Below are 24,326 nucleotides of genomic sequence, written 5' to 3' on the forward strand. Positions count from 1 at the left end.
CAGCAGAAGCAAAAGATGGAAAAGCTGTGCAGGGGCGTTTTCTTTACTGAAATCTGACTGGAGTGACTGTGCTGAAGAACAATTAAGCATGAGGAATCTTGCCTCATCAACTTCTCCTCTCTTTTTGGGGATGTCTGAAAGGTTTGGGCTCTGGCTTTGTTGACTGACAGGCATCTGGACCTGTTTCCTTGGAGTTTCAAAGTGATGATGATGGGGTGGCTACCCAGACCCTGGAGCTGGTGTGATGTAAGAACAACTCTGCTCTCAGCTGCTTCTCTGCTCCATCAGAGGTGTTGGCCTGTGACACCTCAGCTTTGAGGGTAAAACCCAGCATCCTCAAGGCCTGTGTGTCCCTGGAGCAAGGGGGGCTCCTTGCTGCTCATGAGGCCCCTCTAGTGCAGCTATCAGTTATCAGGAACCTCCTGGAGCTCTGAGCCACTCAATTATTTTTCCTCAGTCTTTTCTCAGCTTTTTAATTGTTCCTGTATCATGAAAAAGAGCATAGGTATGGGGCATGCTTAAATCAAATAGTTGTCCCAATTCCACCTCCCCTCCTGCAGCACTTTCTGGGAGGTGGGATGAGCAGCATCACCCAGTAGTCTCATTTATTAAGAGGTACTAATGAGCACATTCAATCTAAAATGAAGACCCTGTTGTGCATGGGTCATCTTCATTTGAAATCTAAGGAGACCCAGGGTACTGATTTGCTTCAAGATGTTAATTAGTTTTATTGGAAGCAATGGCAGTTTAAAAACACAACGGAAATACTTTTTCTATGTGTGTTTTGTGGAGAAGATAAAACCAGAGCTAGTGACTGAGAGGGAGAGAGGAGAGCAAAAAGATAACAATTTGATTGAAAAAGACAGAAAAACATTACCATGGGCTTTAACAACTTATTATAATAGCCAATGATATCATCTTGATTTCACAGTGAAACTCAATTTTATGTGTCAGCAAAGCAATCTCGAACTGCTGAGCAGATGTCAGCTGCAGATCTGCCATGTCAGTGATCAGGAAAGATGTTTTCCATGAGCAGTAGCAGAGTCATTGCTAGCAATGTTATTTTTTTCATATAATTTGCACTGAAAGTGGAGGCTTGCAAGGTTTTAAAAACGTAATCCCTAATCTCTGCAAGCTATGGATTTTGTTCATTTGTGTGTTTTTTATAAAGGATGTTTTCTGCAGCAATCAGGAAATTAGTTAGAAGCCTGGAGGAAGTGTTGGGTAAGGGGCTTTTGGAGAACACTTTAGGTAGGGATGGTATTTCTGTTCATTATTTTCAAACTGAATACCACTGTAAATCTTCACAGCCTTTGTAGAACCTGCGTAAATTCATAAAACTCTTCCCTGAAATATTTGCTCAGCCTCTTTAAAATTAATTTAGTTCTGCACCTGAGCATCCCATTTCAGCTTCCTCTGGGCTGGTGCTTGTGTAACTCTTTACCAATACACACAGTTCTTGAAAGCACAATTTAACACCTCACGCATGAGAAAGGATACCAGGCAGGACTTTCACCCACCTCTCACTGTTAGTAGTGGAATATTGTTGCTGGAAGCCAGGTAAGGCTTTGAAACAGGGAGCATGAAGTGGGAGAGGGCTGCGTTTTGAAACAGGTAAAACCACTTCTCTTAAGAACCTGCGGGGTAAAGAGGGTGAAGGCAGAGTTAAAACTGAGATTAGAGGATGTTAAACAGACAAACTGCCCACTGAAAAATGGACTGCACACAGTCATGATATCAAGAGGGATTTCTAGGTGTACAATATTTGACCAGACCTATTTTCTCTCTGTCTTTTTTCCCTGAAGTAAGAGACTGGCTCAATAAACTCACACATCACTTTAAGAGGTGTGTGGGTTTTTTTATTTTTGGTTTTCTGTTCAGGGATTGACTTTCAATTCCATTTATTCCACAGAGGTTCAAATATTTTGAATATTTCATAATCTGTTACTCCTCAGTGGTGCTAAGATGGGATTAGTGATTAGGGGGAGCTCAGCTGTACACTGGCTCACCTCTTGACACTGCCTAGAAATGTCAAGACTGCTTGCAATGCTTTTCCTTGGGTGTCAAAGCACAGGGTTGTTTCCTTTTTCCTAATTTTTCTTTTTATTTTTAAACTTTGGTTTAGCCCAGCACTTGCTTCGCACAGCAGAGTGTCCAGTCTCAAGGCACTGAAGAAGACAGAACATTTCAAGCTCTGCTTTTGCCCAGTGTCTCATCAGGACCAGAAATTTCACTCCCAGCATTGCAAAAGGTTTCTCAGTATTTTAAGTACAGGTGAAATTAATCCCATTCTAAGGTTATGTCTAGTGAATCTTTCATTTTCTATATTCATGTCCTCACCCTGGAGAGTGGAGACTAAAAGGAGAAATGTTGATCTTTAGATTCAATGCAATCAATGAAGAGCTGGAGCAGCATTAATTCTGACAGGACAGTGTGCACAGTGAGAAGAGGAAAGAAGTCTCTGATATCTCATTATCTATACATAACGCAAATGAATATTTGAATAAGAAGAGATGAAACTACATGATTTATTTCTCCTTTTTCCCATTGGGATGGATTTATAGTGATTGCTATGAAAGGATCTGTGTCTGGGCATGTCAAATGAAGGTCAACGGGGAGAGTGGAGGAGTGCAGGCACCTGTGGGATTATCTGGTCATGAACAGTGGAAGAGGCAGTGTTGGAGCTGCTGAAACTCATCTGTATGTCTGAACTTCACTGCACATTGAAGCCAGGTACCCTCAGAGAGGCCATGAGCAGCAGAATCCTCACGCTCTGCTCTCCTTGGCCAGAGGATGCAAGTTCTGCATGCAAACAGTTCAGCACTTCCACCAAGCAGAGCATGCTTTGGCAGGGCTGGGCAAAGTGGGAGGATACTCTTTGCATTCACCCCTCTGATCTTTGCTTACAGAGATGAACAGGAGATGTAAGATCAAGCCCAAATCCTGAAATTCCTTTTTCTATTGTTGCTACCCCGGACCCAGAGGCAGAGGAAATCAAAGGGCACCAATTCTCCAGCCTTGACTTGCAGCTGCCCCATCTAAAAGCATCATGCAACATCTGGGAAGCATTCTTCCCTGATTCTAATCTTTTTCCTGATGGTTATCAAATACTGCTGGCTACAGAGTTCAAAGGGGCTAGCACTGATCTTATTCCAGTGTTCCAGATTTGGCAGATTCTGAGGAGAGCACACATGCTGTGTTGAGCTTCTGCATTCTGCTGGCCATTACCATTTCTAGGAGTCCTACAGCTTTCTGTGCTGCTCTGAGACAGAGAAGAAGGCTGGGAGGGAAATGAGGGAGGTGGCACAAGCCCATGTTCTTGCCCCAAGGCAGCAACAGCTCCTCCTGAAAAAATTGATGCAGGATGTGGGTCCATCAGTCCTTGTTTATCTCCACAAAGGTGACAAAGTCCCAAGCCAGCCTATGCCAGCAGTTTCCCTTGCAGTCATTAAATAATTAGTACCATACTTTAATTTGGATGAGTCAGGCTTTATCTTTCACCCAGTGGTTGTTATTGTGCTTTTATAATATACTGAATAGTCATTTACCACTTGATATCTTCTCCTTCTGAATATATTTGTGCATTGTCGTTGAGTCACTTCTGGGTGGCCTAAATAGAATTTGATAAGGTAAACAAATCTTTCTGCTGACGCTGATGGCACAGATTGGATTTGAAGTATGATGGTATCACTCTAATCAGCCCATGAGGAAGAAAAAACAACTTTTTTTTTTCAAAGACAGAGTCAAACACAGGATTGCACATCCAGTCCTTGCTCTATCATCAGGTATTCCAGGGAGGCTACGTGTGTCTAGACTTTTTATAGCTGCCCTTAAAAAAAGCAGGGGAAAAAAAAAACAACAACCCAAAACAAAAAAGAAAACCCCGCTTCCTGTGTTTTAACCTGAGATTGGGGAAAAAATTGCTTTTCTTGACCCTGATGACATGTTTCACCCGACTCAGCTGACAGGTTATTTCATGGCAGATGAACTGTCTTCATTCTTAAACATTCCTGTACAGAATCACGTGCCTTAATCCTCTGCCTCACACAGATTTGGGTGTCTGTATATAGCAAATGCCCCCTCTCCTTCATTAGAAAGTTGACCTGTTCATGGCATCATATCTGAATTGCTGCACAGGCCTGGGCAGGCTCTCAAGGCTTTTTCCATTTGAAATGCCTGAAATCTGATTTGGTAAATTTGTAGCATTGCAGCTCTGGCTAGAAAGGTAATCTCTTGTGAAGCTTGTGTAACCTCTCCTGGAATTTGTGTGCAACAAAACAAGTACCTTGTGCTTTTCTTAGAAGAAAAACATGTGTTTTAGAAAATTTACTTCATTATTCTTTGCTGTTCACATTTGTTTGTGAGTTTTGTGAAAGGAAGGGGTCAATTAGAGCAGTTCTTATAACATTAGAGCTTTATTTTCCAATTTGAAGAGGTATCAGATGACTGTTGATCAGATTCGAAGCAGAATTCATTTGTGATGTTTGCAACACAAAGACCCACCCTGGGTGATTTACAAATAAATGATGCCCTAAAAGAGAAAAGAAATTGCTTCCATGGGGTGCTGCTTTTCAATAGTTTTAAATAATTGCAGTGAGTGAGGGCACTGTGCTGATTGCTGCCATGGATCAGCACTCACATTGCAATAACACTGAGAAACCAAGCCTCAATTATAACTCCAATCTACAACCCACTTCAAATAATTGAAATATTTCCCCTGACTGGAGTGGACTTTGCTGTGCAAACCAGCTCCAGCCCATTCCCCCTCTGCAGGGCAGGCAGAGCAGCTGGGCTTTCCTGCACTGCTTTTTCCTTGGCAGGTGACAGAGTGGGCTCCAGACCCGAGGGACAGCTGACAACAGGGGCTGCAGGCTTGGAGACCAGCTGCAGGCAGTGTCTCACTGCTCCCAGTCCCAGAGCATCCCAAACTTTCCTCACCTGGCCACTCATGTGGTGGCACCTCATTCCAGTAGCAGTGACAGCACAACTTGGATGGAGAGAGAAAGGAGGGAGAAGAAGCAGCTCTAGTGCTCATTAAAATTTCCATGCCACAAAAAAGCATGGAGATGTGTGTATGGCAATGTTAGAATCGCTCGATATTTTGTGGGAATTGCATAGACTGAGTAAAAAGAAATATTCCAGGGTGAATTCCCCAGTGGATTACTGAGTAAATGCTATGGCTGGAAGTGTAAGATCTGCAGCAAACTGCTCCTGTCTTGTTTTCTCCTTGGTCCTTCTGACACATGGACTTACTGTAGCTTCAAACATCATGTACCTTTCCTTAGACTTCCAGCTAATGGAAAAATCTGGTTTATACTCCTGATGGGATGTGTGTTACTCCAGTAGAAGGCTGAGAATGTGCAAGAAATCAATAGGATTCTGTTTTGCATAGAATTAACAGTGTGGAATTTAGGTGACTGCCTTCTGTACACAATTTAATTATTGGAAGCACAGCCCTTTTTGAAACAGAGCCCAGGACACGAGTTTGTCTGTAAATGAATAAGGGTTCCATTACAGTGTAATGCACTGGAAAAGACTCCAATAAAATCAGCTTGCTCACCATAAATTCTCTCTTGGGGGAGTTCCTGTAAGTGAGGAGCACTGGAAATCCTCTTCCAGTAAACTTTGATTTGAGTATTGAGTACCGACTATAAAGTACCATCAGGATATTCTTCTTCTCCCTATTGCATCCCCCCTTCCCGATCACTCAAAGGAGCTGGCAGTTTTGATTTACTTTGCAGAAAGCTGGTGTTCTTTATAGGAATGAAAAAAACCACAAAAAATAAGGAAATGTACCAGTACAGTCAGGAGAAAATGTCATTAACTGTAATATTGTTTCCGTTTCTTTCCATTATTTCATTAGAAAAATTAATGTGCTATTTCAAGTGAATGTTCAGAGTCAAACAGGGAATCATGTTTCAGTTAACATTACCCAAAGAATGAGACTATTCTTAGTCCATACTTTTATTTTTATTTTTTTCAAGAACTCTACTGGGGCTTGGATCTTCCCGTAGGATTTTTTTTTTGCCTTAATTGCTTTTAGGATTTAATAACCAAATTCTTATTTTCCTCACTCTTTGTTTTTACATACTAACCTATCGATATTTACTATCTATTTGTATACACTTGAGTTATCCATGAAATTAAAAATCCACTGAAGAAACTACTCATGCGTGAGAGTAATTAAAAAAAAAATAGGAGGAAAGTTCCAACATAGAAAGTTGTTAATCTTCAGCATCCTGGAGACATTTACTACATGGGATGCTTTTAAAAATTCCATTAATGGTGCTGCGCCTTTGCCTCCCCCAAGCCTGCAATTCTATTTATACAGTCCCAGATGTTCTTAACACCTTTCTATTTGACTTTCCTGACATAATATAGGAAATAAAATGTGTGGCTGTTAAGGGATACTCCAGCCTGGAATTACAGTGTTGTTCCCCACTCACCTAAGAGCACATACACATATTTTAGGTGTTGATCCTGATTAGAAAGTTCCAGCATAAAAAGCTGTTGTCCAGGAGTAAATGATGCCTTTGTGATCCAGTGAATCACAATGCAGAATGCGTCTCCTTTTAGTGTTATGATTAAAGCTCAAAATATTCCAGAGACTTGCAAATGAAGAACAGCAAAAACAAATGCTACCCATTTTTAGCTGAATTGTTGAATTCCCTTGGGTTTGCAGAAGCAGAACACAAATTTCTGAAATACTCAGCTCCTCTTCCATTAGCTTTTTTGCTTTTTCCATTTTCTCCAAATAGAAGAGGCGGAGGCACATGACAACTTTTAGAATATATGTTTAGAATATGTCTCTTGGAGCAATTTAGGCGAAGCCTGGACAGAAATGCATTTTCTCTGAAGGACTGAAATTATGAGTTAATGAAAGAATTTGGATCAATATGAGATGAATGCTTGGTTTGTGTCTTCTTTTGCTGTGTTTTGTTTTCCTAATAAGAATAAATCGGAGCTCACAGAATGACTGACTGGTGCAGGAACAAGAATTGAGGGTTTGGGGGAATGTCTCCAGTTCCCTGCTGTGGTTTTGCCCTTTTGAACAAAATCTAACCCTCAGCGTTTGCAGGTTTGGGTTTCTCATTTGCCAGGCATCAATAACAATCTCCAGGTGTGGTGAGGAAATGCACAGTGTGGATTCTTGCATGTTTAGCTGTGTGGAAGCTGAAAGGTGGCTGATATTCCATCATTCCAGCATTGTGCACTCTCTCTCCTGAAAACATCCTTCATTTCCTGTCCTGCACTCTCCAGTGGCTCAGTGTCCCTGTGTTTTATTTGCTCTCTGCCCATGGAAAACTCTGCTGTTTTCCACGCAGGGCTCTTGCTGATGCAGGAACTCCAAAAGCCTTCTCTGCCCTGCAAAGGCAGCACTGCTTTCCAGTGACACTTCAAACAGCTTCATAAACTGTTTCTCACCACAAGACCCCCTTCTCACTTTTGAAAGCTTCACTAAAGCATTTTATGTGTTTGCATTTTCAGGGTCCTGACTTGATGGAAAAGGAGAGAGGCAAAGCATTGCTGTAGCAAACTGTTTAAAGTGAACTTTTCAATTTCCCTGCATATGCTTGCATTGGCTGCCTCAAAGGAAGCTCAAAAAAAAAAAAAAAAAAAAAAAAAAAATCTTTTTCCTTCATCCTTTCTTCCTTCTCCAGTGAAGAGGAGAAAAGGAAAAAGGGAGTTTAAAATTCTAATTTGCTTTCTCAGATTTACCAGGTCTGCCAAAATTTCCAGAAGCATCTATCTTTACATTTCTGAGCCTTTTTGATATTTGAAAGTCGTCATCACAAATCTTAAAACCAAGACAAAACTCAAGGACTTTAGACGTGAACAGTGAATAGATGCAAATAAAAATATTGGAGCTATAATCATAACAAAACCTGTGTGCAGGCAGGATTGTGAATTATTTGGCTTCAGACAGACCCCTCCAGAGCTCTGAGGGATCAGTGGAGAACTTTGAAGGAAAAGCCCAGAAGAGCTTGTGCCTGAGTTATTGCATCTGGATTAGAGCCTAGCACTGTGCTGGGATGGTAATTCATTTAGACTTGTAATTTAGAAGTTAAAATAAAAATAATCAAAGGTAATGTACTGAGAAAATAGGGCTTAAAGATTTTATTTTTAGTATAATGTCACTTAATACCAGAAAGTATCTCATCCTTGTGAACAAACTTCTATCATTCATCTGCATTCTGTGTGTTCATGAACATCTGTATGTTCAGCAATGATTTTTAATTGCATAGAACAAGTAAAACTGTTCTGGGACCAGGTCTTAGAAAAGAAAAACATTTTCATTTTCAAAGCACCTTTGCTGCAAACTCTGTTTTTGAGATTTTTTTTTTACCAGCAGTCCCAATCCTGGGACCAGATTGAATCTACCAGGGCAACGTCACCAGTTCTGCTGCCAACTCCTCATGCTCTTCTCAGGCTGGAGTCTGGGAGACTGCTCTGGGCTCCTTCCCATCTGTTCTTTTTTGGGGCTGGCAGAGGGTGGGGTGGGCTGGAGTGTCGTGTGAGGTGGGAAAAAGCCAGGAAGGTGTTCACCTGAATCTCAGCTGTTTGCTGTGGCTCAATGGAAGGAGTTATCTATTATTAGCCAGCTCCACACTCTGCTTGTATCAGAATTTTGAGCACTGCTGTTGACAGTTTTCAATTGCTCTCTGTGTGCATTTTGGAGGTTTACTCCTTATGAGAAGCTGTGATTAGGGTGGGCATTTTAAATATAAGATGTATCAGAAAAATTCTGTTGTTCTGGAGGCAGAAGTGCTCTGTCTTCAAACCTGGGATGATACCGGGTGACAGGGTAACAAGATCCCTCCCTTGCATGATTTCATTGTGATTTCTCAGGAAACACATTTCATTGCAGACCTCTCAGAAGGTCTGTAAAAGCCTGCAGCTGGAGAACCAGTTTGTCCTGCTGCTGTGATTGCAGCCTCTGAGGGGGCTGAGCAGGATGAGCCACTCTCCTCCTCCTCTCCACTGCATCTCAGCCTTGCCCAGTTAATTATTCCTGGTACTGCTGCCCCAGAAAATGCATTAATAATGATGTTTCCAATTGCTGCAGGATAACAATCAAATAAATAAAAGTCAGATCTTGTTAATCTAAAGGAGCTGACTTGAGAAAAAAACCCAACTTTTTAAACTTTGTGCTCATGGCTGGCAGGATAACATTTAACAATGTTTTCTCAGTTTTATGGTTATATGTGTCTGGGGAGTGGAGAAAGGCTTGATTTGTGTTTTCCCAAGGTCCCTTACAATGGCTGTAATGCCTCATCATCCCTTGGCCCTTGCAGGTTTTAGAGAACAGCTTCTGTAAGAAATGCCCTGGTCCTCTAGAAATGGCTCGTGCAGTAAAGACTTGTCAGAAATGTGCTGGAAAGAGGCATTTGCTGTGTAAAGCCCGTGGATGAGGAGCTGTAGTCCTCTTCAGCAAATATCCCCTTGTGTGTGAAATCAGCTTAAATTCAGCCTGCCCTGACCCATCCCTGTGTGCCATAGCCCATACAGATGACATATAACCAGGAAATTTCCTACTATGGGAAGAGTAGTTCGTAATATTTGTATAAAGCTGGGAGCTTGTGCTTGTGCTTTTGTTTTTGTTTTTTTTTTTTTTTCCCTGAAACAAAGAAGAAGGAGAAAAATAAGAAAGTAAGAAGAAAAAAGAAGGTAAAGAAAAAACCTCTAATGTGAATCACACAGGGCTGACACTGACTCTTGTTTTTCTTGAAAATGCAGATTATACATTGATTTTCTGTTCATTACGGGTATTAGTTAATATATTTAACCATCTATGATTAAGCTGTAATCACTGTGCCTCTGGCTAACAAAAGAAGTAAGAGGCATGTTTTTACACCAAAACCTTGCTTTCTTAGATGATACACAGATGATCCCAGTCAGGGAGAGACAATCCTGGAAGAGAGCTGCTTTAGCACTCTGTGTCATAAAGAACAATCCAGAAGGAAAAAAGAACTTTATTTTTGTTTGAATTTACTGGCCCTTAGGACATAGAATACAAAGTACTTAAATATTCCTTGAGGTGGAAGAAAAGAATCCCAGAACTAGAAAACAAAATGGTTTTCTTGTTCATTTAGTACTTGATACTCGTTTGGAATCTGCCCCCAAACTGTGTTAACTTCTCACCTGGGAGTATTTGAACTACTGGACACTGAGGATGGACCTCAAACCTGTTTAGGTCCCCAAAGTAGGAAGGTTTTCCTACTCACAGAAGTGAAAAGGATTTGAATCCTTGACTACATCCTACATCGTCCTGGCCTGGATACAGAATTTCAAAAACAGTTTCAGGAGATGAGTGATTGCACTCAGGAGTGAGAGACTGGCCCCATGAGGAGTAGGAGAAAGGTGGGGAAGGTAGGAGTAAATGCAGAAGGTGGATGTAAGGCCACAACATTAATTTACTTCAGCTAATTGACTTCCTAAGATGCATTTCAGTTTTAAAAGGATTTATGCAAGAGGAAAAACTACAAAAGGTGGTTAATTATATGGTCTCAAAACAGATGGAGATGTGCAGAGGCTGGAGAGTGGAACGGAAAGGAGGAGGTGGCACTTTGCACCAGCTTTAGGTCAGACTCTGACTCCCCAGGAGAGAGGATGCAAGCATGGAATCCTGTAATACATGTCGTGGTTGTGCATCTCTGTGAATAATGTACTAAAAATAGGAATCTGCCATAGCCTTCTCTGTGAGACATTAGTTGCTAATTCCCATGTAGAAGTCCATGCCTTTCATTCTGGGAACTGATTGTTCAGCCACATGTGCCACATGAAATACCAAGAGCTCGTGTCACCAGCTTCTGAGAGAAGACAGACTCATTGAGGTTGGAAGAATTAATACTCAATTTTCCTCCAAGAAAATTGGTTTGGTTTTTTATTATTATTTTTTTAAATAATATGGGTGAAAATCTGAGTTAAAATGTTTAATGCTAACTTTTGCTTGGATATCAAGGCATACTGAGGGCTCTGCTCTAGCTGAGAGTGTGTGTGTCAAAAGATTCTTCTGTGCTGCTTTTATAACTCTGTCAAGGAAATTAAGCTTTGCTGGCACACTAATTGCTGCATGTCTGTGAAGTCTAATAGGTGTGGGTTTCCTTCCCTCCCTGGGAGAACCCTTTCCATACTGAAAACAGCCAGGAGCTGCTGTATGCAGGACACCACATTTGCCTTTTCCCTTCAAAGTGTGCCATCCCCAGCACCTCTCACTCAGTCTGCAATTGGAGCTTTGAGGAGGAAAAGGGTTTTTTTTTTTTAACCCTGAAAGAGTTGAAGGCCATCAAACTCCTCTTGATAAGAGCAGCACTTTCAGTTTTTGTCCCAGATGTGTGATAAATCCCTGTGGACTTAACCCTGATTCCAAATTGCCATACAGAGAGCAAAGAGCACTTCTCAGACACACTCTAAATCTATCCCCCTTGATCATTGCTGATTCAAGAGTCTGATATTTCACTGTCATCTCTACTTGAGATGATTAAGTCTCTCAATCTTTAGTCTAAAGGAACTGATATGAACTACCCTGACAGGACAAAGTCTTCCCTCTTCATCTCTCCTGCTTTCAAAAGATGCCTGAAATGAGCTGATAAATGGGATTTTAGATGATGGAAGAGGCCAGTCAGCAAAGCCTGTCATGCCAGCCTCCCTCATTTTCAAGGGTTGCAAAGATGCTGACTTCTGGCAAAGTTTTACAGACCTTGAATGACTAAGCAAGCTTCATTAACTCAGATTTGACTAATTGCTCGTTTAAGGAAAACAAATAGAAACAGAAGAACTCAGAGCCAGCAAGCCAAATGCTGTGAATAGGATATGGGGGAATTGCTTGAAATCCAGCTTCGGGGCCTGTGTGCAGCCCTGGTTTATTTGCTGCTGTTCACATCTCTCCTGCTGCTGCATTTTTGTCACTACTGAAGGCCATAAGGTGTATCAGCCAGAATTTTCTTTATGCTGTCAGCAGCTATTCCTTTGTTATCCACTGATTGCATTCTTTTCATATTTCTCCATTCTTTTATTTAGACCATTTCAGTAAAAAGAAAGTCCAATTGTCCTCAAACACTAGCAAAATCATCTATATATTCTTCACTCACTTCCCCTTTTTACCATCCCTAAATTGCTAACCTAAACTATTAGTCTAGGAGTTTCCAGGAGACCTGAATTTAGTTTGATTTAGTCACTGATTTAACAAAAATATTCCACATCATGTAGTTTTCTTCTCAATATGTTCCTTTGTCCTGTAAAATTTAATCAATAGGTTTAGTGGGGTTGGGGATTTGTTACCTTTCTCTGCCCATAATTTTTACACAGTCCTCTGCTGAGGCCCTTGTTCCACCCCCAGTCTCAAAGGCTCCAGTAATGCATCTCAGAAAAAAGGGTGAGTGTGTTCATCTGGTAATTTATTCATGATGAATAATTTGCCATTGTCTCACGCACCAGCTTGACTATCAGGAGTGCTCAGATGGTTTTGTAATGAGCTTGCTTGAAAGGTGCTTCATTTAAAGAAAGACAATTCTTCACAGGGAATCATCGCTTCACTTTGCAGTGGGAACATAAAAAATAAACACAGCACTTAACATCATCAGTATCTTATTATTCATCTTGCCTTGGGCAGCCTCCCTGTTTTCCTCTTTGCCCTTGTGCCCTGCATGGTCAAGGATTTCACTTTTCTTTTCATGTGGGGAGAAGATTTCAGCTGAGAAACTTCTGATTGTTGGTTTTACAGCGTCCCACTAACCTTAGAGAAGTGCTGTGAGTTGGAAGCTCAAGGAAGACCTTTTTAGTCAAATTATGTGTCCAGTCCAGTTAGTGGTACACATTAATGAGGGGCTTGGTGAAGGAGATGCTTCCAAATGTGTTTGGCAGCTGCCCAAGACCACAGCACCCTGATTCCTGAAACACCCAGGTGTGACCTCAGCATCCATGTCTGTAAGGGGAGAGCAGATTTTATTTCTAATGGCAATTTCCAGGCTGTGGAGGTCTCAGTGGGCATTTTTGGCTTGTTCTGGGATGGATTATTTGGAGGAAGGCTCTCCCATCCTGTCATAATTGCTCCATGTGCAACCAACCACATGTGTCTCCCTCCCATGGAGAATTGCCAGGGTCCTCCAGACCCCCTTGGCACCTTCTCCAGATGCTGGGGAGCAGGCACCAAGGCAATGCTTGCCTTAATCATCATTATTACACATCCTAAATTATTCCAGACCCTCTCTTGCTTAACTCTTTAAGCCCTCAGATGAGCTTCACTTATAAGAACAAGCCTGTTTTTTTTCTAGGCAATCCATGGGTGTTGTATATGTCTACCCCTACATTTCCAAAAGTGGGGGTTTTTGAATTTCCAAAAATATAAGTTAAGAAAACACTCTGAGATGAACTTTGGCAGTTTGATTTTAGCAGGAATTAAGCTTCTGAATACATATTTAGCATCAGGAAATCAGTTCTTAAGCATTAAATAACAATAGCCGAATTATTAATTTTCATTCTAAGCTGTTAAATGGAGCTGTTGCTTTGCCAGCTCAAGACACAATTTCTTTTAAAGCATCCTCACAGGCTTGTGGGAGAAAACAGGCACAAATCACTTTATGTATTTAGGCAAGTCCCTTATTTTTGGAGGCAGTTCTCATACTGTGTGAATTGCTAGTATTTTAATTTATTATTAGTATTTAGTATTAGTATTTCTTAGTACTAATATTGGGGGTTTTATTTTTTTTTTAACTTTTTTTGGGTTTTCTTGTTGTTTTTTTTTTTTGTTTTTGTTTTTTTTTTTAAATAATGCTCTCCCTGAATCACAGCTCTCCATGGATGTTCTTTTTCTGTCTCTGTTCTGTTAGCAGCAAAGCGAAGCTGTTGCTCTGCCTTGTTTTGGAGCCCTTAATCTGCTCTGCACCTGTCTGCACACTTCTGTGTTTTGCTCCTCATAATGAAGCCCAACAGCTGCCAAGCCATTCGAGGGGGGAAAATGCTTCTTTTTGACACCAACATGTTGAGCCATTTGTTCAAAACTGCAGCTCCTTTAATCACGTATGCTGCATCTTAACAGAGAGCCTTGTTGAAATTATTTCTGCTGGCATAGCCCAGCACTCAAGATGTTGCAGAGTGAATCATGATGGAACTTCTCCTAGGCTCAAGATAATTTATTAAAAGCTGCATTCGTTTGGAGGTGAAACATTGGCAACAAGCTCTAATTTAAATCCTGTGATGATGTTGCCAGTTTTAAGCACTGTGTAGTGAAGGATAAAGGCAATAACTTGTAATTGTCATGGGAGGCACATCAGTAGGAGCAGAGAGAAGTGGCCCTTATGGACTGGAATGGGTATCCAGTGTTGTTTCTTGTGCCCATATCAGCTGCCTTAAAAAGCTGAAAATTACATACATTCATCCCAAATTCATGCTAGAGACCTATAAACTCATTCATGGTAGAAACTTCTAGCAGAACCAGATTTCTGAGTCTCACGGTAGCAAATGAAAATGGAGTGAGGTGAATGCAGGGCAGTTTATATTAGACAGGACAATTTATTAAGTAACAGTGGAAACAGCGTGCAATTGTATATAGCAGTGGTGGATTTAAGATGTATATTTGTGTTGTATCCTGTTATTCACAGAGAGCAACAAAATGGCGCTCAGGAGGAAAGAAGAGAAAAAAAAATTCAATTAAACAGTTCTATGGGGTTTTTTTTACCTTTATTGTAACAGTGTATTTTACCTGTTTTTAACTTCTGGAAATGGTAAACAACTTGAGCTGAAACTTCATCATAAAGCTGAACTGCAGAAGAGAATTCACGTCCCAACTGTTGTCTGACAATTGAAAATGAAATTTTGTTAGGAAAACTGCCAGTCAACAATCTCTTTACAGGATGCTGCTAAATTCCCCTGTGCTCATATGATAAAAGCCATTGCAGTTGTGTTTAATTGCAAAATACAAAAGTGCAAAAGGTTGCCTGAGGATGTAGGGCTGCTGCACATAAAGAGAAGGCCACGGAAATACTGATTTAGACAGCTCAAAATTAAAATATTTGCCACTTCCCACTTAGCCAGTTCTCAGCTGGCTTGAAGTGAGTCACATTCGTTCTGATCAAACCCTCCAAGCTAACGGTGTTACTCAGGATGTCATTTTCCCCTCCTCCAAATAAAAGCAATCAATTATTGAAAAGAATGAAAAGTTATACAAAAAGAAACAGTGAAATGGCAAAGTGCCAGAGAGGAAAAAGGCTTGGTTTCATTTTGCTTTTTTGTTCCCATGAGACACATCAAATGACTCTCCCACCATAACATACACCCCTAATAATGGCAATAATAGCAGCAATATATCTTAATGCATAACACTACCTGTAAGCAGATGACATTCTTAGAGCTCCACGGTGATTTAAAAGCTCCTGCAAGATTAAAACAAGGGACAATTAAATGGAATTCAATACAGAAATAAAATCAGCCTGCCATAAAGGAAATAATTTTGAAATGAAAAAAAATCCAACACGTGTAGTAACAGTGAGCCATGATTCCATCAGGTTTTGTAGCTGTTTGTGGATTTGCCACCCAAATCAGTGGTAATCATGCAACAAGGTGCATGTCAGCTCTGATCCTGCCTTCCACTTGAACATGTAAATAAATGGAGAATTGTTCCAGGTGTGGGGATGTGCGTGTCAGGGAGATGAATGTTCATTTTCAATGCCTCATGCAATTACAATTGAGGGCCTCCCTTAATTTCCACAGCCCTGGTTCTGCAGCCGGTGCTGGGGGAAAGGTGGCAGCAGATTACACCTGATTTGCTAAAACATTTGGGGATGAGGAGTTGTGTTCAACTCCCAGGCTGGGAGCAGGGACTTCTGAGTCAACAGCATCCAAAGGCAAAGCAGCACCAAAACCCAAGCGGGTCCCTACTTGTTTTTTTTTCTGAGAGATGCCACTACCCTGGGCAATTGGTGACTTCAGAAAATTTAGATATGCTGTCCTGGAGGCAGGGAGGCTGGAGAGTTGCTTTAAAGCCAGAGTAAAGCAGGGTAGTCACTCTTACAGGATTGAAAGGCTCAACAGTTAGCCTTACAGCATTACTAAGAAACATAAAGCTCTTGGATTTTTAGCTTACAGGCAAATTATTATCTTCCTTGTGCTGGAAGTTGATGATAATTGCAGGCATGGTTTAGAGTGATTTTTCTCTCTTTTTTTTTTTTTTAATGGAAGAGACTGTTCTTCAAAGGATTTTTTCACATAGGTCACAGACATGCCCTTTCTCTTGAGCAGACAGGTTAACTGGTCTAAGGTGACTTGTTTGCAATTAGTGCAAATACTCATCCATGCTTAATTGCACTTTTAGTACCTCACATTAGTATTTGACTATGACATCTCTTCTGAGTCTTCCTACTAATTCTCAGGCTTTCATTAAAAAAATAAAACACTCATGCTTAGCTTACAACTTGGAAAATGCTTGTAATGAGCACTACAGGAATATCAGCTGGAGAAATCAGCTCTCATTACACAATACTCATTTGTAGAAATCTGTGCTCTTTTAAAACTAAACAAAAACAAACAAAAAACCAACAAAAGAGAACCTCTCTGGGAGCTGGCTTGGTCCCTGTGGGTTTGAAATATGTGTGTTTCCCTGGGTTCTAGCTGCTTGTTTTGGTGCAGGCTCCTGCAGGGAGGAGCAGGAGATGTGCACTGGGTTCTGGTGGATCCGTGGGCTGAGGAGCAGCAGCATTCCTCACAGCTGTGTGCCTAGGACTGCAGCCCATCTGATCTGCTGGAGAAATAAACCCACAATTTTCATTCAGGGAAAGCTCCCATGCAGCTCAGCAGGTTTTCTCTTATTCAAGAGAGAGGAGTAAAGGCCCAGCTCCCTGGGAGCACCAAAAGGGAAACTTGCTTACATTTCTTTTTCTTTTCCTATCCACTTCTCTGAAAGACAATTAATTTGAATTTTTCTTGACTCCAGCCACCAAAACCAAATTCAGTAGAGAGAAGAGATACTAAGCACAGTCCTAGAGAAAAGAAGTTCTGGAGGATAGAAAGAGTGAAAAAATATTAAAGCACCTGATGCTTTATCATATTTTTTTAATCTCCTTTTTATTAATTACTAGGAAGAGTTACAATTGTCATCACATTGTGCTCCCCAGATTCCCTCACCCAATGATGATATTCCATCAAAAGCCACTGAATCTCATAGTGGATGTAACTCTGATTTCCTCCTCATCATGTAATGTCACCAAATCTTTCTATCATTATCATATTGGAGATGAGCTCATTTCACCAGGTGAGGAAAGCACATCTGAATTTTGGGTGTATGAAAGCTTCTTCCCTTATTTCTTTTCTTCATGGATCATTTATTTCCCATGGAAATCACAAGTTGCTGCACGTTTGACAAGGGCACAATCTGCCAGTGAGTGCAGCTGATGCTCTTGGGACACTGAGCTTTGGTGGGTTGGGGATGCACTGAAGCAGATACAAACCCAGGCAGGCTCAGTTTTGGTGGCAATGTGATGATGGCAGAACAGAGCTCAGGAGAGGTGAAACACCTGTGTTAACCCAGGCTTTGGGAACCTTTCTGAAGCCTGTCCAGTGTGTGTTTGCTCTGCTGGAGTTTTGGGTCTGCTGTAGCTCTGGGAGCTGCAGGTGCTGCTCCCATCACAGAGCAGAACAGATTTTCTGCTCTCTGTGCCACGCTCCACTTTAAGTGCCTCAGCAATTCCATTTTGCCATAATGAGATGGGTATTGTGCATCTATCTGATGTCAACTGATTGCAGAAAGAGCATTCAGTGGAAGTTTAATTAGCATGTAACTGATAAGTCCAATTACTCTCTAATGATTTGGAAATTACATGAGCTACGTATTCCATGATTGTGGCTTCATATAAAACATGAAACTTGTGAGGAAATTTTAGCTACTTAATGAACACTTAAAAAAACTTATTCTGTGTTTAATCAGATATCAATTAGTTGGAAAAGGGAAATCTTAAATTAACGTGTATTAGCAGTGTTAATTGGCAGCAGCCTTTGCATTGAAGCAAGTGCAGCATGGCAGCCCATTTCCACCACGGTGTGTGACACAGCACAGAGAGTGCAGCCCATACAGTGCCTCTTATTGAGCCATAACTTTGTAAGAAACTCAATTATTCCCTTATGCTGGGGGTGGATCTGATGCATAATTAATTCTGGCTTGTTTTAGAAAATGCCTACATAATTAGCAATATATGAAGTACATTATCCCTGGCATATTTTTAAAACCTTGGTAATTCCTCTTTGAAACTGGCCCTTGCTCTTTAATTAACAGACAAGCTATTGCAATATGAAATTTGTGATGTTGCCATTTTGGCAGCATTTGAAGTGCTGTTCATTGTGGTTGCCATGGAGCACACTTCATTTCATTTATGATCACATGTCCTTACTGATGGGAAGAATATCTTGGGGACAGCACCCACAATGTAACTTCAGAAATGCTGGTTTATATTTAAATATGTGCTCTGGAAATCAGAGTAATGTGTGCAGCAGGAGTATTTTTGCTGCATACCTCTGGTGGTGCATGGTTATTTCCCAATGAACGTGCAACAACCTACCTAATCCTTCTGGTGTCAGAGGTTGGAATTTTGGGAAGGTGTGGGAGCCTGGCCTTTGAAAAGGGTTAGCAGAGAAAAAAAGTTGTCTAAGATAATTGAACCTACAAAGGTTCGGTCCTTTCACTGAGGTGGCATCTGAAGGAATATGACTCTTTTCCCATTTAGCCCTGCAGGGATCCTAGGTGGATTGGTCATTCAAGCTAGATATTTAATAGCCTAAATCTAGAGGCTGTTAATAATCACCAACATGCTCAGAACTGTCCAACTAGAAGTATAAACTGGATGTAAGACAGCCTAAAATGCCTTTTCTTAAGTAAGTTGGTAAAACCCATGAAAAAACAGAGAAAAAACAATCATGATTGTTGAACATTGTCAGAGAAGTAATAAAAAAGTTTATTTCATTTTGTTCTTCTTGAACTCTTGAAAATTATTTCATTTTGTTCTGTCTCTTAAAGTGGCGTATGACTCCTCCTCTTTCTAGTCCACAAAACATTATGAAAGTATAAACCCCCCCCCCCAAAAAAAAAAGCATATTATATCCATGGCAGGAGGAGGGAAGGGAAAGGTTACAGGCCTATGGTTTCTCTCTTTGCTCCTAGCCATTGGTTTTTTATTCTCTAGATATATTTGGGTACCAGGTGGCAGATTGATTTCCAACTTGCCAGGCAGATTAACCGAAGTTAAGATCCCAAATCCATTTGGGGGCCTGAGGATCCTGCTTAGCACAGGGTGACACATTAGATGACAATGATCTCACCCAAAGTTAGGTTTTTGGTACTTGAGAAAATGAAAGGGGCTTTTACCTCCAACTGTGAACTCAAATTTAAAGCTTTGTTCTGAGAAAGGGATGTTTGACTCTCCTGAAACAAAGGAGACAAAACAATCACCCCCACTGAAATATTTCACTTGGCTTTCTGTGACAAAGACTTTTTTCAGGAATGCCAAGTAACTCCCTCTGCCTTCCCTCTCTGAGCTTCCTAGAGAAGTGTATTTATCTTTTTTTTTTCCTCTGCTAATGCTGTCCTGAATCAATTTTTGACTGAGTGGTCACAGCTGTTGAATAGTTCTGGACACTTGGAAGGTGTTGGGCTGATATTGGGTGAGATGAATCAGGATATTGGAAGTGTCCAGAAAGCAAAGTAATTCCAGAAGGCTTTTTGGCTGCCTTTAGCACAGCAGAATCACTCCATGAAGTCAGCTGGGGGTGCTGACAGTGTTCAGATGCATTTCTGTCCTGCTGGGTGACACTGGCCTTAATGGAGCTAAGCTGTGGTCACAAAATGCTAAAGGTGGCTGTAATAGCCACTTTTGCTGAAAATATTTTAGAGCTATGCACAGAACTGGCATAAAAGAGGCCACAGGGAACATCAGGTTTACACAGGAAGGGATCCTCTCATTGGTTTGATCTGATATTCCAGAAGAGATAACACTGTTTTGTGAGCTTGATTATTTTCAATTATTTTTTCTATGTCTCTCATAAAATTTCCCAGGATGTTGAAACAGAATAGAAACAAATGGAAAAAAAAATTCAGGTCAAAGTCAGTTTTTTCCTAAAGTGGAAATAAGTATAGGTGTGTTGTAAGTAATCCTTAGCTCAACACAGACTGACCAAAAAAACCAACCAACCAATCAACCAAAAAGTATTGAAATGGGTTTCTAATGTAGGAATTGAGTGCAGATTTTTGTGTGTGTGTGCTCCAGCTCCAGACTCCTTGGGTGTGGTTGGACTACAAGAAACAGGACAGGGACTGAACAGCCTGAGGAGGCTTTAAACCCTCTGAGTCCTTCCTGACCTGACCCTGGTGTGACACTTTGGGAGGCTGAGAAGGGACCTGGCTTCACTTGCAGGGCGAGCTGGGGGCTGTCAGCCCAGCCTGCAGGGCTGGCCTTTCCTGACAAAGCCCTGCCACCCCGAGGCAAGTCACAGGGTGCTGCAGAAGCCTGGAGAAAGCAGAATTTCTCCCCCTTGTCATCACAGAAACTAAGGCAAAGTGGTGAAAGATGTGAGTGTGGCTTTAATGAATTGCAAACAAGGCACAATGATTCAATGTGAGCCAGAAATTAGTCAGGCTGAGTAGCAAAATGACACTTTCTTTCAAAAACACCACAAAAGCATACTGTAATTTTGTGTAATTACTGATCAGCTGCCATTGATTTATGCCACTCATTTGCCATCAAAGGACCAAGTAGAATTTAGCCTGAGCACCAACGAGCAACTGAATGCCTTTCTTACAGAGTGTACCAAATTGTTTTGCCACATGCACCTGGGCTTCAGGATTACAGAGACTTCTGCCATGAGAAATTCTAACCTAAGTGTACCAATTTCTCCTGAAAAGGAAATTTTTTTCTCCAGTGGAGCATGGCTTGTCCTCTGCTAACACACTGACTCATTTTTGCCCTGTTGCAAGGAGGAGTCAGATTAGTTCCACCTCAAATTAGCACTTTTCTGAAGAATCTCAGCTGGACCCCAGGTGTTCTGGGCTCCTTTTAGTGAAAATAGGTGAGATGCCTTCACAGGCTGCCTAATGCATTGTGAACATCAATCTGTTCATTCCTGGCTGCCGTCACAGGCACTGACTTTTTTAGCCAAACTTCTTGCTGCTTTTATGACTGGTGGTTGAATCAGCACTACCTGGACTGTGTTTTGGGTACTGAGGATGTGCTGCAAGGACCAGGATGGGGCCCCTGCCCAGCTCCTGCCCAGCTGCTGATCAGTGCTGGCTCCTGCCCTGCCTGGGCTGAGCTGCTGCTGCAGCCTCCAGCTAGAGCAGAACTGTGGGCCAGGACAGGAATGTCCATTCCCTTACCAAAATTAAACTTCTACCTGGCATTGCTGTGGTCAAATGTGTCTGTCAATGAGGATTTGAGTAATAGGTTCAGAGCCTGACTTTCTAGTTGTTTTGTGGGGTAATTTAAATCAACATTGCTTTGTGACAAATAATAATTTCTGTCATCTGACACAACATTCTGTTGGGAAAATTCCCTGCTCTGAGGAGCATAAAATGTGACTTGTGAACAGCAAAATCCTAGTTTTCCTTTCTGTTTGCTCCTTTGACAATGAAAGGAGACCAAAAGCCCAAAAGAGATGACAGTGTGAGTTTTGACACACCACCAGTACTTTCAGGTGCCACTGGGCTGTGTCTGGGTGTGTACAGGCACTGGAGCTCTGTGTGGGCCCCTGTGTGTGAGGAAAGTGCTTTCTGCACTCTTCCTCCTTTCTGGCTGAGACAGTGGAGTTTCGAATTGATTCTTATGAGGGCAGAATTTAAATAAAGTGAAAAAGGCAGCAATTCCACAGTGCAGGCTATTGATTTATAGTTTCCCTTTTGAGCAGAAAGTGGTGGGTTACAGGACAGAGAAGTGCTAAGAGAGAAGGAAGAAGGATGAAAAAGGGTTAGGGAGAAAGGAGGAGAAAGGAGGTTGAAAAGAGCAGATATAGAAAAGGAACAGACACTACAGACAATGGGGCTTGCAGGAAAAGGGCACCTCCAAGGATATTTGGGAAATTGTGTGGGTAGGATAACAAAAGGGAATCATCAAAGTAGAGGGTAGACAAGGCAAACAAGGGATGGGGTAAAAAAATAGAGGTGGATAACAGGAGCTGAACCACTTCTCAGTGGTGAAATCTAATCCTTCTCTGCTTGCCTGGGCTGTTCTCCATACAGGGCTGGGGCTCTCCAGCACCACTGCTGGAGGCTGCACTTGCTTGGCACCACCTGGGTGCACTGGGCTGCTCAGCTGGACCAGTTCCTGCCAGTTTTCCTGCTGAGTATTCCTAATAAGTCTTTTCCAGGGCCTGGAAAGTTAAAACTGTAAAGGCAATTAAAGAAACAAACTTGTTACAGCATAGGGACAATTGACTACTTAATAAAAAGGACTGAAAGATAAAAACAACAGCTTAATATATGTGTTTAGACCTTTAGGCCAGGGTCTCATCTTTGGAAACAGAGCACTTGTGGGATTCTTTTGGTGAAAAGACAATGGAGGGCCAGAGTTAAGCCAGATGAACTTTCTCTCGAGGCGGATCGGAAGTTGGGGAGGCGGGGGATGATTCATCATTCCAAATTCTCAGAATAGATTTGCTAAATTTACAAATTCCATGTTACTTCTGATTCTCTCCTCCAGCCCTGACTGGCAGCAGCTGTTCCCTTTGTTCAGCTTTACTCCTTGGCTTCATAATTTTCCCATCAGAATGTACCTGTTTGTGTGCTGTGAGATCCTGAATTGCTTTGGGAGATGGCGACAGGAAGGGCATCAATCTTTCATAGAGAAGGAAAGGAAGAGAATTTCTTTTTTGCTTTGTTTCATTTTCCACTGCCCATTTTCTGTAATTATTCTAGCAAAGATTGTTTGTAGGCATAATTCTGGAAAGAGCAAAGTTTTAATGGTGCAGAATATTTGGACAAAGCAAACTCACATTTCTTTGAGAAGTTTTTTTGAGACAGCTTTGCCCTCTTTCAAACACAAAGTTACAGTGGTCTGTGACCTTGTTGGTCAATCAAGCAAAGCAAATTGAATTTGAAGTAATGAATACTTGCCACAATGTGTGTGGGAATATGCTAACAACCAAGAACTATTTGCAACAAATTAGTTCAGTTAATTAAACAGACAAAGATTAAAGTATTGAGATAATTTTTTCCTTTTGTCCAGGTCTAATAATAAATGTCAGTGACAGGTTTCTTTTGGCTGTTGCCCTGCTGCTTCATTGATAAGTTTCAACTCTTCAAGTAAGCAAAAAAAGCATAAAATGTAGCATTATCACAGGATTTTTATTCTGGTTTGATTTGAAAATTTGAGAACAATCTCCTGTCTTGAACTTCTATGTTTTATAAAGAATGAGAATTAACAAGTGTCAAATTATTGGAGATCTAGCAGCCAGAAAGATGAGAAGAACTAAGGCTGCTCAGCTTCTAGAGAAAAAGAATGCACAAAGATGACACAAAAAAAATGTGGAAGAAGATAAACTATTTTGTATATTTGATTTAGCTGGGACAAGTTGCCATGGAATAGAGGACATTGAGAGGTTCTAAAACAAATATTATAACTGGAAAGTTAACTAAACCTATAGGGGATCATCTGTAGTCCCCAGCCTTGGAATATTTTGAGAAGAGTCAAGGCATGATTTTAAATCTAATATGCTTCACCTTGAGACATGGGGAATAGGCACTGTGACCTTCATCCACATTACTGCCATGTCTGGTACAGGTTGTGTGAGAAAATGAGAATTTAACCAGGGAGAATATTTGTTTTCACTCATAAAATCTAAAGATTAAATGTCATCTGACCATCCCCTACTTAAAATTAATATGAACAAAATGAGGGGGATCTGGGAAGGAGGAAGAAGTGACTGCACTGCTTTGTACATATTTTGAATAAAGTTTTTCCTGTTTTAGGGTGTTACACATTTTCAATCTGTAAGCCAGGTTTAGCATCTCAAAATCCCCCTGCATTAATGCATCCCATCTGTGATACATGCAGACAGAGATTAAGAAGGGTCATTCCTTTTCCAGGAGCTGCACTCTTGTCAGAATGGGAAAACAGAAGTGTGAGGGTTTGGGATGAGATGATCAGGGTGGATTTCAGGCTGCTCCATCATTGGAAGGTCACTGCAGGGGTGTCCTGGCTCACCTCTGGGCACTGAGTGCTTCTGATGTACCCCTGGCTGGAAGTTAATTCCCCAATGGGTCATCCTCTTCTGACAGTGAGAGGGACCTTGAACCTCCTTGACCCTTGCATTTATTTTGAGAAGCCTCACCCTTACCCAGGAGCCTCTTTTGTTAC

The sequence above is a fragment of the Lonchura striata genome, chromosome 13 (assembly GCF_050655825.1).
Source record: "Lonchura striata isolate lonStrDom1 chromosome 13, ASM5065582v1, whole genome shotgun sequence".
NCBI classification, from domain to species: Eukaryota; Metazoa; Chordata; class Aves; order Passeriformes; family Estrildidae; genus Lonchura; species Lonchura striata.